The sequence below is a fragment of the Dipodomys merriami genome, unplaced genomic scaffold (assembly GCF_024711535.1).
Source record: "Dipodomys merriami isolate MVZ:Mamm:240054 unplaced genomic scaffold, mDipMer1.0.p SCAF_4, whole genome shotgun sequence".
NCBI lineage: Eukaryota > Metazoa > Chordata > Mammalia > Rodentia > Heteromyidae > Dipodomys > Dipodomys merriami.
The window spans coordinates 65,941,388-65,959,233 of record NW_027205603.1 but is presented as its reverse complement, the minus strand read 5'-3'; the positions used below and the strand labels follow the sequence as shown (position 1 = coordinate 65,959,233).

At 40.5% G+C, this 17,846-nt stretch overlaps 1 protein-coding gene across 10 annotated transcripts in view; it reads left to right on the top strand.

Annotated features, from left to right (window-relative positions):
• Window positions 1-17,846, top strand: part of Ncald (neurocalcin delta) — a 373,688-nt gene that overhangs the window by 178,200 nt on the left and 177,642 nt on the right. For 4 of the 10 annotated variants that reach the window (XM_069991161.1, XM_069991155.1, XM_069991159.1 and 1 more), the window contains one exon: window positions 1,140-1,179. The exons of 5 other annotated variants lie outside the window; for them this stretch is intronic. The gene's annotated coding sequence lies outside the window, so the exon portion shown is untranslated. Of the gene's footprint in view, window positions 1-1,139; window positions 1,180-17,846 lie in introns of those variants that run through there. One more of the 10 variants, XM_069991166.1, reaches the window with a different exon arrangement.

Below are 17,846 nucleotides of genomic sequence, written 5' to 3'. Positions count from 1 at the left end.
ATTAACTCTGGGAAAGCACCCAGTTCTCCTTTACCTGAATGCAATTCTCTGCTAAGTGCAAAGAGGCTCCTGAGTCCTTTGCGTATTGACCAAGATGTAGTCTTCAATGATTGGTACACTGTCATATACATAGAAATCCAAAACTTACATTTTTTTCTAACACATCAGGTAGGATACCTTTTCTTATTTAATTATTTCGATTGATTAAAAAAAATAAAAATGGAAGACATTGAGAACTACAAACAACACATTTTTTGGGATTTTTGTTTCTAAGTAACACAGGTATGTAATAATTCAGTGATAAAAGTTGGGATTTTTTTTGTTTGTTTTTTTGAAAACAGATCTCCCCAGAGAGTTTTTGACATTTGTCATGCCTTTGAAGCTACAATAGAGAGAGCAATTAGATCGTCTAGACTGGCAAACCAGCCATACTGAAGTATGCTTTTTCTCAAGGAGGGTTTGTTGCTGTCAGGTACATTTCCAGTAGCGTTGGGACCCAATGAGCCATGTCCTCTCCCTTGAAGCCTTTGCAGTCACACTTGCTGAGTTAGTTTTCCCACAGGCTGATAGCTTGGGTCATTCTTTTCTTCTATACAGTCCTGCCCTATGAATCTAACCAATGTATGAGTGAATTATTGTGACTTGTTACTAATGTGTTGGGCTGGAGGCATGGCTCAAGTGGTAGAGTGTCTACCCAGCAATCGAAAAGCCTGGAGTTCAAGCTCCTCTGTTATCCTCACAGAAAAAGGAAGCCAACTCTTGTTGTTGTATGGCAGGTGCTATGTTAATTCTTTTGTTATACATGTGAAAGGGAATCCATTTGGTGCTTTCTTGGAACTACAAGTGAAGACCACAAAAAAGAAAAATGGAGAGAAAGGGCCACATTGCTCTCTCTCCTTTTGAGAAGTGTGCTCACTTCAACAAAGAAGACAGACATCCCAGCATATTCGCCTCTGCCTTCTTGTTCTAGGGGAGTCTATTTTGCTGAGTTGAAATCTTCACCCTAACCTGCACACCCTTTTCCCAAAAGCATTATCATCAAGCAAACCCAAATCACAATGCTCTGCCCCTGGGGTAGATGAGAATGAATCCTTTGAGATATTTGTACTCAGTCTATTCCTTTGCCTGTTTTCTTTCAGATCACCTCAACTTTGGTCTCTTGCAAGGGGCAGCCATAAAGTAAGCCTACATTTAGAATTTTTTTCTTAGCTACAAATGGAAATTGTGGGGACTTTATTTATGTCCAATGGTTTTGCAAGAGTTTTGTTCAAATAGTTTATGAATAGAATAAATGGGTATTTCATATATGGGAAAGATAGTACATTTTAAAAACTTACAGAAATAATCCATGGATAGAAATGAAATAAATAAGTCACTGCCTATCACGTTGGGCATTATAGTATAATAAGGTTAAATTTTCAGTTTTAATGTGACATCTTCATCCAAGGCAGTGTGAGAATCTTTTCGAGGGGCACATGACAATACCTTCTTCTGATGTATTACATTGGCCCTTAATCCAAGAGGTCTCTCAAATGGCATTAAGCATCTGTTAATTTGTAGCAGACTGGCACTTACTGGTCAATGACGGATATTTCTTAAGGATAATGAGTTAATTCAATTGCCTTTGGCAGTTCTGTGAAGTCTTCACTGCTGTGGGCCAACATATACCCCAAATGTGGATCCAGGTGCTTGGGTCTGCTTCCTGCTTGTGACACATAATAGCTACATGCCTTGAGGCACATATCCAAACTCTCTTGATGCCTTGATTTTTTTTTTCTCATCCATGTAACAAGCCTGTTACAAGCCTGCATGTTTTGTTGCAATGAGAGTATGACAAGAGTTACATGAGATACTATTTAAAAAATGTTTTTTAAAAGTGCCAGGCGCATAATTATCTCTGTAAATAATGATTATTAAATAAATGAGAATAAATTTAGGAATATAGGACTATCCCAAGGTTCCGATTTCGATTGTTAAAGTGAGTGAAAGCTGGTCTGACACTCTAATAACAATAAGTACACTACTCCCAAATCACGGTCTCAGAGTAGTGTGCTTATTGTTATTAGAGTGTCCTGAGAAGAAATGCCTGCTTGTGACTGGCAAAGGAGATATTTAAGATGTATACAAGGAGCTCAGAGCATCTTCAGTACCAGAGAGTGATAGCACTAAAATGTAAAAGTCCACAATGATGGATATGTGTCAAAAGGACAACAGGATGACTTCCCCATGGCCAAAGCTGAACCAATCTAAACAACATTATATTGGGATATAACCTAAGTATGAAATATGTATCTATACTTATATGCATAAATGACTGGAAAAATTGAGTAGATGAGAAGAATGAACTGTCCCATGCAGAATAATTCCAAATACCATGTAGACATTCTACTTTTCAGGACATAAATCATCACCCCTATTGGGACCACATGTGGTATTCAATCTAGGCAGGGAGAAAAAGCAATGGAGCAACCTGCCCAATGCTACCTGAAGCCAAGGACTAAAGGTTACCATCAGCAGTGATATGTCTTTGAGAGCAGATGGCTTTGACATGGCTTTGCCTGTGGGGTCATCTTCCCCAAACCTGCTACCAGGCTCTGATCATGAAAAAGATACGAGAGAAGTCCTCCTACTCAAGGAGCTTCCCACAGAATATCCCACCAGTACTCTTTCAGACTGTTGAGGTCATTAAAAACAAGTGAAGGTTGAGAAGTGGTCCCAACCAGGAGAAGTCTAAACAGATGTGAGGATTAAATGTCACATGCAGTTCTGCAGAGACTCCTGGGACAGAAACAAGGTGTCATATAAAATTAAGGAAGTCTGAATAAAGGATGGGAGTTATTCACAATGAGGTATAAATACTGGTCTACTCACTGTGATAAAGCTCCTGTAATGTAAGGTGTTGATGCTGGGGGAGTGGTCTGGGATTCACAGAAACTCTCTGCACCATCTTCACCACACTCCCATCAGTCTCTAAATATTCAAAACTAAAACATTTATTAAAAAAATAAACCAGGGTTGGGAAGGTGGCTCAGTGGTAGAGCGCTTGCCTTGCATGCATGAGGCCCTGGGTTCGATTCCCCAGCACCACATAAGCAAAAAGAAAAAAAGCTGGAAGTGGTGCTGTGGCTCAAGTGGTAGAGTGCTAGCCTTGAGCTGAAGAGCTGAGAGACAGCGCCCAGGCCCAGAGTTCAGGTCCCACGACTGGACCCCTCCCCCCCTAAAAAAATAAACCAATAACAACAAACAACTAGTTTGGAAGAATACTTTGCAATTTTTTTGCGGGGGGTTCTGGTCGTGGGGCCTGAACTCTGGGCCTGGGTGCTGTCCCTCAGCTCTTCAGCTCAAGGCTAGCGCTCTACCACTTGAGCCACAGCACCACTTCCGGCTTTTTTCTTCTTGCGTATGTGGTGCTAAGGAATCGAACCCAGGGCCTCAAGCATGCAAAGCAAGCACTCTACCACTGAGACATCTTCCCAACCCATAACAATTTTTGCAATTTTAAGAAACTCTAAAAGTTATTTTAATATTTTGGAAAAAAAGTAAACCTAATTCATTTATTCTGAGCCTCACACATAAAGAATTATATTCTAGATTGAAGTTTTGAATTTTATGATTCTATACACACTTATAGTAACCCACAAAATGAGGAAGAAGCTGCTGGGGGTGGGAGGGGTACGGTGGTAGGTGCCTATAATCCCAGCACTCAGAATCCTGAGGCAGGAAAATCACAGGTTTAAGGGTAGCTGTGTCTACATAGACAGATCCTGTCTCAAATGAAAAACAAAAAAGTAATAAAAATTGAGCCAGGTGCTGGTGGCTCACACCTGTAATCCTAGCTACTCAGGAGGTTGAGATCTGAGGATCTCGGTTCAAAGCCAGCCTGGGCAGGAAAGTCCGTGAGACTCTTATCTCCAATAAGCCACCAGAAAACCTGACGTGGCACTGTGGCTCAAGTGGTAGAGCGCTAGCCTTGAGTTGAAGAGCTGAGGGACAGCGCCCAAGCCCAACTGACAAAAAAAAATGACAAAGCCAAAACATTTTGAGAGGATGATTATTTGAGTACAAAGGAGGATTCTAACCATGTGATTCTGTTGTCTGTTGTGGTATGGCAGGAGCTCCATATTTGTTTCGGATCCCACAGAATTGCTATCAAGTGTGGGCTGCTGGAGGCTGAGGTTTCTTTAGCTCTGGTGGTTGTTGGCAAAATTCAGCTGAGATTGTAGAACTACTCATTCTCTCTGTGGCTGTCACCTGGAGCCACATTCATCTCCCAGGTGTCTCTTTCTGTTCTCCTGTCTGGCATCTCACAGTCCTAATGCCATGGCAGCTTAGTTCTTCTAAGCCATTCGGAGAAACTCTCTGGTCTACTGAGATGGAGTCTTCCATTGCAAGTGACCTAGTCCAGGCAGTGTCTATTCAGTTGTTAATGCCATGCTCTAATTGGCTAAAAGCAAGTGCCAGGTTGGGCCTGCCATCCATGGGTGAGAATTACCCAGAAGCATGACGTGCCAGAGGTGTCACTGAGCATGTGTACTGCAACATGAGCATTATAAGCATACTGGAAATGATCACTGAGATCTCCCCCACACACAGGGGAGCAAACCAATGAATGGATGGACTCATAGGAAATGTTCACCTCTACTGCTAAGCTGATCCACAAATTGTTCAGCAGTGCCTCTCAGCGTTTTCAGATCAGGTTATCTGATCAAGGAGTCAGGAAATAATGGTTGGAGTTAGTTCATAAGAATATATCAATAATACTTTTCTTCCAGTGTTGAGTAGTCTTTTTCTTTTCTTTTTCTTTTTTAACAGTGAAGAAATTTGCACATAAATATGCTAACTCCTTGTCAACGATGTTTGTGCACCTTAAGAACCTGTGCTGCAGAAGTTCAAATAACAGAATACCATTGTCAAATGTCCATGGCCTTTTCTCTCCCCTCCCTCCCTCCCTCTCTCCCTCCCTGCCCCTATCTTTTCTTCTTCCTTTTTTTGGCAGTACTGGGGTTTGAACTCAAGGCTTCTGACACACTAGGCAGGCACTCTACCACTTGAACCATACCTTCAATCTCTCACCTTTCTTTTGTTTGTTCTAGTAATGTTTTTTTAGATAGAGACATAAAGTTTTGCGTCATCTTTTCGTTTCACTGCTCTTTATGACACCAAGTAGCATTCAAAATTCGAACACATATTTAGCCTTCAACACTGCACCTGCTGCATGCACCTGGGAATATTAGCACCTGCTGGGCGGTTTGGATCACCAGAGAGATTACCACAAACCTTCAGGGGACTAAACCAGAGACCTTTGCTTCTATCTCTCAGGTATGCAGCACTTGAAGGAAGCAAGTAACTAGTGGAAGAGGCACTCATTATCAGCAGGCATGAAATGAAGAGAGAATATGGATTGCAATCATTCAGTTTGCAAACTTGCAGGAGGAAGGGTTCCTTACAGTTTCTTTTCTATCCTTCTTTCTTTATCAAATCTGTCCCTATTAAAAAAAACTCTCAGTAATCTTTAGGCTGTATTTATCAGCTCCTTTAATGCCAAGGAGGCATTAAAGGGTTGTTATTCAGAGCGGTCTGAACATAACCACGTATAGCCTTTGGTAGGATAACTCACTTAGCATACAAAGGTCAAAGCTTTTTTCCTTCCTTCCTTTCCTCCTTGGGGTTGTTTTCTTTTGGGGGAATTAAATAAAGGGATCTTTAAAAAATACAAACGAAGCAAAGACAAATACAAGTAACCTTTCCTGCTTGAAAAGGAGGCATTAAGTGAAAGCCAGAAGTAGATTTGTCTCTGGTTGAAGGTCACAGATGCAATGACTAAGCTTCTGATCTTTGGTGTCAAGGCTCGGCTTACCCATGGTTTTAATCAAGCTTTCCCAGCATTCAGGCTTGTTTGATAACTCTGTCAGGTTTATTTACCATCTGTCTTAATATGTAAATCTGTACATTCAACTATCTCTGAAATTCTGGACTGATTTATCATATAATTAAAGCAACCATTAGATCTTTTTATTCAGAGATGGGTTCATTTTGAAGTAATGCATTTTACAAATTGTATTTATGTACTTATATCTATCTTCAGATTCCATTTTTAGATCTTCCTAACATCATTTTGCATCCGAGTGATTAAATCCAAGTTGGATTTCCTTGTTTGGGTGTTTCCAAGTTGCAGTTGGAATACATTTTGGCACAAAGCAAACATTTACCAAACCATGTCTTTTCTTCTTCTTCTTGATTTAGTATTGTTCTTAGGGCCTAAGTTTTCAGTGAAACTGATACTACCTCTCCCACTCAGATCCCTTCTTTCCTGGGTTGCCTATTACACACATATTCTGTGCTTGGCCATACCTTGCCTTGTCTTTGTTATCCTCCATTTGCTAATGGTATTGAATTCTATCCAGGTTATAAGCCAGTACAATGCCCCTACCACCCTCCATCCCTGGTGCCTCCTCCTCTTAACCTAATCAAAACAGTGTTTCCTCAAATGGGGTGAAGTACAGCACTTACCAACTGTAAGTCCTTGAGCAAGTTTCTGAAATTTTTGGAGGTATATTTTCTTTCTTTTTTGTGATATAGATATTTTAATTAATTAATTTATTATCAGTACTTGAGCTTGAACTCAAGGCTTCAAGCTCTTGCTTGTCTTTTATTTTGCTCAATTCTTATACGGTCCTTAAAGGATAGAAACAGAGGGTACTGACTTCATGCCTGCCCAAGTAGCTGGGCCCTTTCTGGTTGGTTGCTATGAAACTCTTGGGTTTTAGAAAATTGCCCAGTTTCCATGTTCAGTCTGACTAGATGGCATTTATAATTATGTCTACTGGGGTTCAGTACAGGATCCTAGTTCAAAATAATGGGCTTTCATAAATTTTTGTTTAATGGATGCATCTACCTTATCAGTGAGACAGATGAGAGGTAATGATGGCTTCCTCCCTTATTGTGACTTTGCTTTCAACTTTCACTTCTCTCTTGAACTATTACAAACCAGAGTCTGACTGTTCACCCCTACAGCCCCAATGTCACAGTTGGAGAATATGTGCTCAGTGCTTCATTATTGTAGAACATTTGATTTCAAGGATAAAAGATGTTGGAAGTTGTACTGCACTAAATCCTCCTAAATTATAAGTGATCAGATAAAGTATTTGCTAATACTCAGTGTGAGTATGGGAACATATTGTCACTGCATGCAAGAACATGATTCAGTCCAAGGAAAGAGGGAAAATATTGCTGTTTTCCAGAACAGTATTGTTTATGGGGATTAGTGAAAGAAAAATCATGACTTAGGAAAGCCTCAGCTTTTTGGAAATGCTGGCTGTGGTACAGGAAATGAGAAACAACCAACCAAGCTCTCCTCCAAAACCTGGAGCATAGGAAGCTAGAAGAGGAGGCTGTAAAATCAAGGCGAATGCCAGAAGAGGCTGAGTTGGCAGATTGGAAAGGATCATTGCAGATTCCTGCGGCCACCTGGTGTGTGATTTAACACTTCTCTGAGCTTTTGTTCCATGATATTTAGGGCTGGATTTATTCCCATCTTTTTGTCAGAAGTAGTGGCTTTTTTTTTTTTTTTTGGCTTTTTTTTTTTTAAGGCTGAATGTTTTCTTTCCATTCCTGTTTACACCTTGCCATCCTGCTGTTTACAAGATTGGTCTCTCACACTCTGCCTGGGGTATGTTCTATTATTGTGTCTTTAAAAGTGCCAGAGGAGTTTTTGAGCTGCTCTATTTTGAAGGACAGAGGAGGCATGTGGCCCTGTGTGGAATCCTAGCAGGGTGTGGCAACTCCCCAATGAACAAGATACATAGAACTTATGACTAACTGGGAAACTTTTTGGGCTTTCAAATGTTTTCAGTGCTTGTGAGTACCTGTTGTGCATTTCATCACAGAGATAGACTACCAAGACGTGCTTTTCACATGAGCTGTTGCTTCACACTGGAGTAGCATAAAATGTAATTGTTCCTTAGATCTGGCTTCCTGCCCACCTTCCCAGTCCCCTGTATCAGCCATTCATCTTGATCTGATCCTTCTTACCCATTGGAATCACACAATCAGGGGGGACATCTGGAAGAAAGGGAAAAAATGGAATATGGACATTCTACATGTGATTTCTTAAATCCAGAAAAGTTGAGAGATTTGAGCAAAAGTTGTTAACTACATTTGGATCAATTATTATTGCAACAATTTAGTTATTATTATTGTCGTTGGCAACAGCAATTACAATAATTATTCTTGCGCCTGCCATCTAAGGTGATGGCCTTGAACCAAGTAGTGATGGGAGCCAAGTTTTCCTTGTCCTTTTGAGTCTCTTCCTATCTCCATCCTTTCTTTCTGTCCCTGATGTCCTCCTCTGCTTCTAATGTACCTGTTAACCTCTCTAGGTCTTCTTCATCAGGCCTGATACTTAGGCTCTTCCCCTATGTGCTTCTTTCCTCCTTCCAAAGTTTCTAATAGAAGATATTGTTCCATCAAGGAGAAAACTGTCCAATTGTCTAATGCAATGCAATGTAATGTTAGGTGTGCATGGTACTGGCTCTGTGATACCTAGGCTGAGTGTGCTTCTTCAAGGTGGAAGGGATAAAAGGCAAAGGACGATTCACCAGGCCTCAGTTGACCTGGGTTTTTAATTTTGGCTTTCTGATTATTAACTGGTGACTTTGGTTTTAGTTACTTAACCTTTTTGGATATCTATGTCCTCATCTGTTTAGTGGAACTGACAAGTCCATGCTAGCCTGTCTTAAATAATATGAGACTTTTCACCTGCCAGGATTATTTAATGCCCAAATGAGAAGAGGCAGTGAAAAGCTCTTTCTAAATAAGAAAGGTACTATGCAAATCTAAGGCGGGAAGGCAAGAAAGTGCCTTAACCCTGACCTAATTATGTAGCTTCTTGACAGGACATAATGCAGCAGAATGCTTTAGCCTGGGTATTTTCTGTGACCTCAGTTTGTCAGGGCCTGCTCTCTTATTCCAACAATTAAATGTCACAAACCTTGTGGGTTGTCATGGGAGCCACTGGTGCGCCTCTCCACAGGTCCATCACGTGACAACAATATCACACATTGGAAATGCACCCGCTACACTTTATCTACTAATATGAGGGTTCAGCCCTGTACTCTGCCCAGCAAAGAAGAGAGTATGCTAGCCTGGGAAAGAACCACATGTAAAACTCAAAGTATGTTTAGGACTTTATACCATTGTAAAGTCCAAAGAAATCATCCATTGAACCCTTTTGAGTTGAAGACCTCTGAAAATGAGATGATGGATGTGTACTCCTTGGGGAAGTTAGTAGTATTTAATGAAATTTAAGTATCATTCATAGTTTTGTGCAAACTGAAATGGTTATTGTACAATTTAATAGTAATTAAATGTAATATTAGTTCCTTTTTCTCTTTACCATGGGCTTTAAGAAGTGACTCCAGAGAGTCTGGACAAGAAATAGATGTGATGGTGTCTGACTGTAATTACAGCTCAGGAAGAGCGTGGAGGAGAGAGGAGAGGCGAAGGCAGGAGGATCTTGGGTTCAAGGCCAGACTAGGTTACATAATGAAACTCTGTCTCAAAGTAAAATCACACAAATCTGTGAGAAAGTTTTGACAAGAGTTTCCTTCTGCTTCAAATCTACCTGGGTAGGAAGTAGATCTAGAAATTGAACATGGCATCAACACAACCAAGAGGAAAGATCTAGTCTGCAGATCATAGTAAATAGATGAACATCATTCTCTGAAATGAGGGTAGATGCTGATAATGCAGAATGTCTCTAGGCTAGGGGGTGCCTAGGGCCTGCCAGGGAGGTGAGGAAGGTACTGCTTTGGTGCAAAATTAGAGGGTACTGCAAGCTCCAAAATCAACATAAGTAACATTTAATGTTTTTTAAAAGTCAAAAAGGAAAAATTCCAAGGTGAACTAAATATGAAAACTTTAAATAAAAACAGAGTCAATAACAATGCTTTGCAGAGGCACATTGGAATCCATAGGGGGAAAAAGGCCAGTAATAGTGATACTGACTTTACTTACAACTTTGAAACGTTGTGCCTCCTGGATGTTTTTCATTCATTTTGATTATTAAGTATGTTTGCATTAAAGCATGCTTTATCTTCATTGCTGTGGGCTTTTTCTTTTTTTTCGGTCAGTCCTGGGGACTGAACTTTGGGCATGGGCTCTGTCCCTCAGCTCTTCAGCTCAAGGCTAGCGCTCTACCACTTGAGCCACAGTGCCATTCTGCTTATGTGGTGCTGAGGAATCGAACCCAGGGTCTCATGCATGCAAGGCAAACACTCTACCACTGAGCCACCTTCCCAGCCCCTTCTTGTGGGCTTGTTTATGAATGCCCTCTTAGATTGTGTCTCTGTCTTGAGTGACCAGTCTCCAAGAAGACCCAGGCCCCCAATTTCCTCACTGTTTGTCCCTGACTCAGTCTAAAGTGCTGAATTTAGTTTAAATATAATCTTGTGCAAAGAAAAAGAGTGTTGAAATTTCAGTGTTCTTTCCAATTAAGTGACTATAATGAAGTTTACAATTTGGGAACAAAATGAAAGCCATACTTCATCAGAAACCTCATATATGTTGGGGTTCAGAATATCATGGCTAATGGCCTGTCTATTTTAGGTAAGGTTTTTGGCACACAGGCTGCTCATTTATTTTCAGGTCAGCCCTGTTTCTGAGTCACAGTGGCAGAGGTGAATCGAGACCATATGGCCTGCCAAGCTGAAAACATTTACTATCTGGCCCATTAAAATTAAAAAAAGCTGTGAACCTCTGACTTAGGTTATAATAGCACTTAGATATTCTTGGATCAGAATGTGGGTTCATAGCTATTTAGAACTCCACTTAGTAGCCATTTAATTGTTTGGAGATTGATGTAACAGGATTTTTTTTTTACAAAGAAGAGTACAACCTTCCATTTGTAAGAAGTAAGAAAATAGGGAAAGGATCAGAGTTCAAAAAGTAAATGGAGCTGGTGGCTCATGCCTGTAATCATAGTTATTCAGGAAGCTGAGATCTGAAGATCTAGGTTTGAAGACATCCAGAGCAGAAAAGTTCATGAGACTCTCATCTCTAATTAGTCAACACAGAGCCAGAAGCAGGTGTGTGGTTCAAGTGGTAGAGTATCAGCCTTGAGTGAAAAAGCCAAGTGAGAGAGAAATACCCTATTTTCAAGCTCCATTACTGGCACACACACACACACACACACACAAATGGAAAGAGATAACAGTGGGGGGTCTGTTTCCTTGGAGTCTTATCAAAATCTAGCTGTGACGTGACTTCACAGAGATAGGAAATATTTGCGTGAACTTGACATTGCTCATGATTGGTAGTAATAAGTATTTATGATGCATTTGTTTACACCATCCCATAAATGACTCATAAATTTAACTATTTCATTTTGTTAATGTGGTTAACTTTTAACTACTTATCTCAGAAATTCAGCAAGGACCTAGTGATCATGCATTTATATAGGTACTGTATGAGTTCCCTTATAGTAGTTTTCATGTAATTCTGAGTGTGAGCAAATGGAGAGAAGAAAGCCCTGGAATGGTGTCCTGACTGTCCATGACTTTTGGTGCATAGAGGAGATCACAGAGAGAAGAAGAGAGAGGAAGAGAAGAGAAGAGAGAGGAAGAGAAGAGAAGAGAGTTGGAGGAAGGCTCTTAATGCTGGCTGGAGAACTTGAGCTGCAATCAGTAGCCAGTGAAGAGCTTCTCTGATGAAGGAATTGGCATTCCCATTCTTGTGCTTTCAAATGTGTGTGCAGGGGGAGGATGATGAGAGTGGTAGTGGGACTAGTCAAGGGCAATTTCTCTAGCCTGATAGGGTTTAAAGACATCCAGAACCGATAAAAGCCTCAAACCAGTGCAATCTAGAAAGAGTGCTTGCTAGGGTAAAATCAACTACTATCCTGCCAACTGTAGAGGTAGGATACTTGGATTTGAAGTTGAAGTCATTGAGAGGTATTCATAGAAATAGGGAGTCAAAACAAAAAAATATAATATATATATAATGAGTAGAAATAGTATGGGATATCTGTGGTGAGTGCGGGGAGAAAAGAGAAACACAGAGAAGAAGAGGAGGGGAGGAGGAAGGAGAAAGAGGAGGAAGAGAGAAAGGAGGAAGAGGAGGTAGAGAAGAACAAGGAGGACAAGGAGGAGATGGAGGCAGTGGTGCTGTGGTGGCTCATGTGTGTGGTTCTAACTACTTAGGAGGCTGAGATCTGAGGACTGCAGTTCAAAGCCAGCCCAGGCAAAAAAAAAATCTGTGAGACTCTTTTTTGTTTTTGGTTGGTCCTGGGGCTTGAACTTTGGGCCTGGGCGCTGTCCCTCAGCTCTTCAGCTCAAGGCAAGCGTTCTACCACTAGAGCCACAGCACCACTTCCATCTGTGAGACTCTTATCTCTAATAAACTACTCAGAAAAAGCCAGAAGTGGTGCTGTGGCTCAAGTGGTAGAATGCTAGCCTTGAGCACAAAAAGGCTCAGGGACAGTGCCTAAGCCCTGAGTTCAAGTCCCAGGACTGGCAGAAAAGAAGAAAGAGGAGGAAGAGGAGGAGGAGGAGGAGGAGGAGGAGGGGGAGAACGACCAGGACAGGGGAACAAGAACAAAAACAACAAAAACAAAGAAGGAGAAGGAAGGAAAGGGGAAGAGCTGAAGAAGTGAGAAGAGAGGGACAGAGATTGGTGACATAGATGAAGATTTATGAAGTTTCTCTTTTTTGCTGTTTTTATTTTTTTTAACTTTTTTAAAAACTTGGCTCACAAGACAACTTTCATAAATTTTATTGTATAGATGGTAAAATAAATTGTCAGTCAAATAAACAGAACACTTAAAAAAACCAGCATGCATACATTTCCCAATTGCCTTTTTAAGTAGCTACATCAAGTACTACAAGTAAAATAAGGAGATAAAAATTACTGTAAGTTTAGTACATTGCAAATGGCATGTCCCTCAGAGCAATTAAAAATGCAAGAAAAATAAGCTTTAATTCCTTTTTCATTTTCTAACAGCATGCTATTTGTAAACATTGGAAATCATATTATCCCTTTGATTAGCTCAAATTATTTAATTCATATTGTAGTTAATGCTAGATTTATTTTTCAAATTAATAATAATAATATTTTCTGAGAAATGGTAATCCTTAAAGCCATGGACAGAAAATATCAACAAAATCAGAAGTTAGAAAAAGATGAACCCTGAAGAAATAACTATGGTAGGTAAAAAGATTAAAAAGTTGAAAATTCTTTTAAGATTTAATTTTAGATCAACAAAGAATGTTCCAATGTAGGAATGTACTGTGCAAAACTTTAGATATACTGAAGTATTATTTGTTGTTGATCTGAAAATTCTCATTGAATTAGAAATTATGTTGTTATTTCCTAAATCTAGCAGCTCTAGGATGTGGCAATTGCTCACATTCAGGTGATGGTCAGAAGAGGAGGAGACAGTAGAGTTTGGGAATGATAGACAGGTCTCAGGTTCCACTATTATGGACTCAAAGGGCAGATTAGGTCTCAGGAAACTTGGGCAGAAAGGTTACAGCCATTGCATTTGTCAGCTTGGCAATCATCAAGTTGTTTGCAGAAAGCATATAGAGGTTAGCTACAGTGGCTTAAGTAGGAAAAGCAGTGAGATGGAATTAATCAATGTAGATCCTTCCACTGGGAAGTATGATGGAGAAGGGAAAGAGAACAATGGAATTATAAAGGGTAACAAAATAGAATCATGCAGGTTTGCAGGATTAGAGAAGCTGAGACTCTTTTCAGCTTTGAGAAAGGGAGATAGGAATGGCCTCAAGATGGAGTAAGGGTGGTGGGAAAAGATAGAAAGAGATATAGTTGACAGTGGAGGGGGTTTAGGAATAAGTGGAGCATTCACCCTCTTCATACAAGTCATGAAAGATGGAGCAGAAGATGGACAAGGCCATCATTTTGAGAGTAGAGAAGGGCAAGAAGGCTATTTCTACTTGTGGTCAGAGGTACTATTGAAAAGACATGTGATGAAGGAGGGTTTGGAGGGCAGATGTGAAGATTCAGGCTCAAAATATCCTCTCCTCACTGATTGTGCAGGAAATACATGATGAAGAGCTCAAAGGTGTTCCTAATTTGTCCAAGTGGAAACACTTCATTTCCCTCATCTTGTGTTTTCCTCCAGCTCCAGCAATCCATGTTGAGTCATGGCATGTGGAATTGCTCACCAGAGAAGAGAAAATAACAGAAATAGAAATGAACAGATTTGCTCTTCTTCATTTTGTTAAGCCAGGCCATGAAACTATCATGTCCATATATACATTTGCAGTTCTAGAATGGGGAACAGGAATGCCTAGCAATAAACTACTTGGGGGATGCATGGAATTCCTATAATGAAGTTACTGTTCCCATCAAGGAGATGGTATATAATGGGGGATTAAAGCTTTGCCAGGTCACACTCAGCATAACAGAGAATTGCAGATGTACCAGTGACACACACTAGTCCACATCACACTTTACTTTCTGGAACCTCAGGTCAAAATGTAGTCAGAGGCTGGGTGATCATAGCTTACTCCTGTTATCCTAGCTACTCAGGAGGCTGAGATCTGATGATGGTGGTTTGTAGCCAACCTGGGCAGGAAAGTCTGCAAGGCTCTTATCTCCAATTAAGCACCAAAAAGCCTGAAGTGGAGTAGTGGCTCAAGTGGTAAGTGCTAACCTTGAGTAAAACACCTCAGGGACAGCACTCAGGCCCTGGGTTCAAGCTCCAGGACTGGTATGCCCCTGCACACACACACAGACACAGACGACAGACACACACACACACACACACACACACACACACACACACACACACACACACACACACACACACACACACACACACACACACACACACACACACACACACACACACACACACACACACACATAGCTAGGGTATTCTGAAAATGGGAGAAGAGATGGAGGAGAAAAACAGACCGCAATTTCTCCTAGCTGCTTTCCCTATCTTCTGGCAAGAGCAGGGATGCCCTTTCTACCACTGTGTGGGAGCCATTTGCATTGCTACCGAAGCTTGGGAGAGCTGAGAAAGAGGAAGAGTTATTTTGGGGAGGGGGTTGAGTGGTGCTGTCCGCCTGGGAAGCTCTTCAGTGCTTCCACCTCCAGAGAGCTTAACATTTCCAGCCTCTTCTCCCAGCCCTCTCCCCCTCTCCTTCATCCCTAACACAAAGGCACAAATGAAATTCCTAAAAGTAGACTACTGCTGTCTAGCTATTTTTAGTATTTGCTGTGTTTATCGAGCTTTTCAGTGTTAATTTGTCCTCCCACCCATTTCTCTTCCTGCCTCTGTGGGCTGGGCTTACGATGGAAGGAATACACATAAGTAAGAAGCAGCAGAGAAATATGTCCTAGAGAGAGGAGACTCTGATCTTTAAAATCAATCACCCCCATTCTCTACCTTGAAGAGGAGAGAGAGAGAAAAAAGAAAGATGAGCATATCAGTCCCCCAAAGTAATGAGAGCCTCCTTGGTGGATGTGAACCCATTAAAATGTCTAGATGGCCTTTACTTGGTTAAGAACCCTGGTCAAAGAGCTAGGTCAGGGGAGCCACATATGCATAACATGTCAGTATGCAGGCAGAAATGGGTTAGACTAGGCCAGGTAAAAAAAATAGAAGTCAAGGGGAAGCAGATGCCAGAGGAGAGAAAAATCTATACAAATGGTTAGAGATTTGAGAGAGCTGAAGGGTTGGAGAAAGGTGGGCTAAGGCTGTAGCTGAACAGGCGGGGGAGGAAGGCTGTCCAGCACTGAAGTAGACTCTGACTTAATTGTGAAACGCTGCTTGTTTCTGCCTCAGCTCTTGTCTGTCCCCTAGAGTGAAGGCCACAGCAGCTATCCTGCTTTAACAGAAATGTTTCATGAAAGCAAGAACTTTCTATATTTTTCCACTTTGTCGTCATGTTTAATTGCTAGGGGAATATAATAAATGAAATCAAAAGGAGACTTTAGTTAGTGACCTAATAGCAGAATACAGAGAACTTAGGATAGGATATTAGTAGAACCAGTGAACTTGTGATAGGATAACAAATATCACTCAATCAAGGAAAAAATAGGCTGAAGATGAAAATTGAAGAAAAATTTAAGAAGGAGCAGGGCCTCTGGGGCCTATGAGGCTTAAAAATCCTGTACTGTATATCATCAGCATTGAAGGAACGGAAAAAGTGGACAAGGTTAGAAGAGCAGTCAAGGAAAAAAAATGGCTGAAATTGCTTCAAATTTGTAAAAAGATCTTGACCTACAGAGTCAAGAAGTTGAGTAAACAACGCCCCCCCCCAAAATAGGACTAGTCCAAGAAAGTCCACTGAGGCCTATTTTTCCGTCTTCTGAAAATGAAGTCAAAGAAAAAGATCTTGAAAGCAGCAACAGAGAGATGATATCTTATCTATGTGGGGGAGGTGGAGGGGTGGACAGAGAATGTCAGAGGATTTCCCATCAGAAACTATGTGGGCTAGAAGGAAGTGGCACATTGTTTAAATACTGAATGAAAAGACCTGGCAATCCAGAATACCACAACCAGTAAAAACATCCTTCAGACTTGGAAAGGAAATCAAGACATTTTCAGGAGGAGAGAAATTTAGAATTTATACTAACGATCTTAGCATAAAGACATAAAGAAAGTTCTCCAAACTGGAAAAGTAAGTAGTACAAGAAAGAATCTTGGAATATCAACAAAGAAGAAAGAATAACACAAAGAACAAAAATATGATCAAGAGAATGAACTTAACATGAACAAATAGTGTTGATTAATTGAAGCAAAAATTATAAAACTGTATAGCTCTCAATGTATGTAGAAAAAATATTTAAGAAAATTATAAAGGGCTACAAAGGGCTGTGTACTCATGGCCTACTCAGGAGGCTGAAATCTAATGATCATGGCTTGAAGGTAGCTAGGACAGGAATGACCATGAAACTATTATCTCTAGCTAACCACAGAAAACCAGAGTGGAGCTTTGCTTCAAAGTAATAGAGTGCTATCCTTGTGCAAAAAGGAGCTCAGGGGCAGTGCCCAGGCCCTGAGTTCAAGCCCCCCAGGACTGGCAAAATAAAAGACTAAAAAGGGAGGTAAGAAGGCTAGAGGCATGACTTAGAGGTATTGTACCAGCCTACCAGCCTAGCAAAAGTCAGTCCTTGAGTTAAAAATCTAAATAAACAAATGTAAAGGGAGGTAAAGGATTTACTTAAATTAGTAAAACAGTATAGAAAAATAAATGACTCAAAATATCAATAAGACTGACAAAAATCCAATAACACTGACAAAGGGAAAGGAATAGCTACAATATCTACTGGGAGGCTGAGATGTGAGGATCGTAGTTCAAAGCCAGCTGGGGCATAAAAGTCTGTGAGACTGTTATCTCCACAACCCCCCCCCCCCACATACATATACACATACCCAGAAGTGGAGCTGTGGCTCAAGTACAAAAGTTCAGGGACAGTGCCCAGTGCCCAGGCCCAGAGTTAAGGCCCAGGACCAGGGGAAAAAAAAGAGGTTTCATTACAGTCTTGCAGCCAGCAAAGGAATAATAAGAGAATAATTTTGACAACTTATATGAAAGATGAATGTCCAAGGAAATACAAATATTGCTCATACAATATAAAATCAATAATTCACATAGTCTTGTAACTGAAGCAATTGGTTTAGTAATAGAACATTAGTAAAAGCATGTTCTAGTCCCAATGGAAAATTCTACCAAACATTTTTTTTAAAAAATTTTTATTGTGAAAATACTTTACAGAGGGGTTTCTACCAAACATTTAAAAAACGAATTCCCATTTTTCAAAATTGCTCCCAGGAACTAGAAGATGGGGAAACTTAAAAAAATGTATTTGTA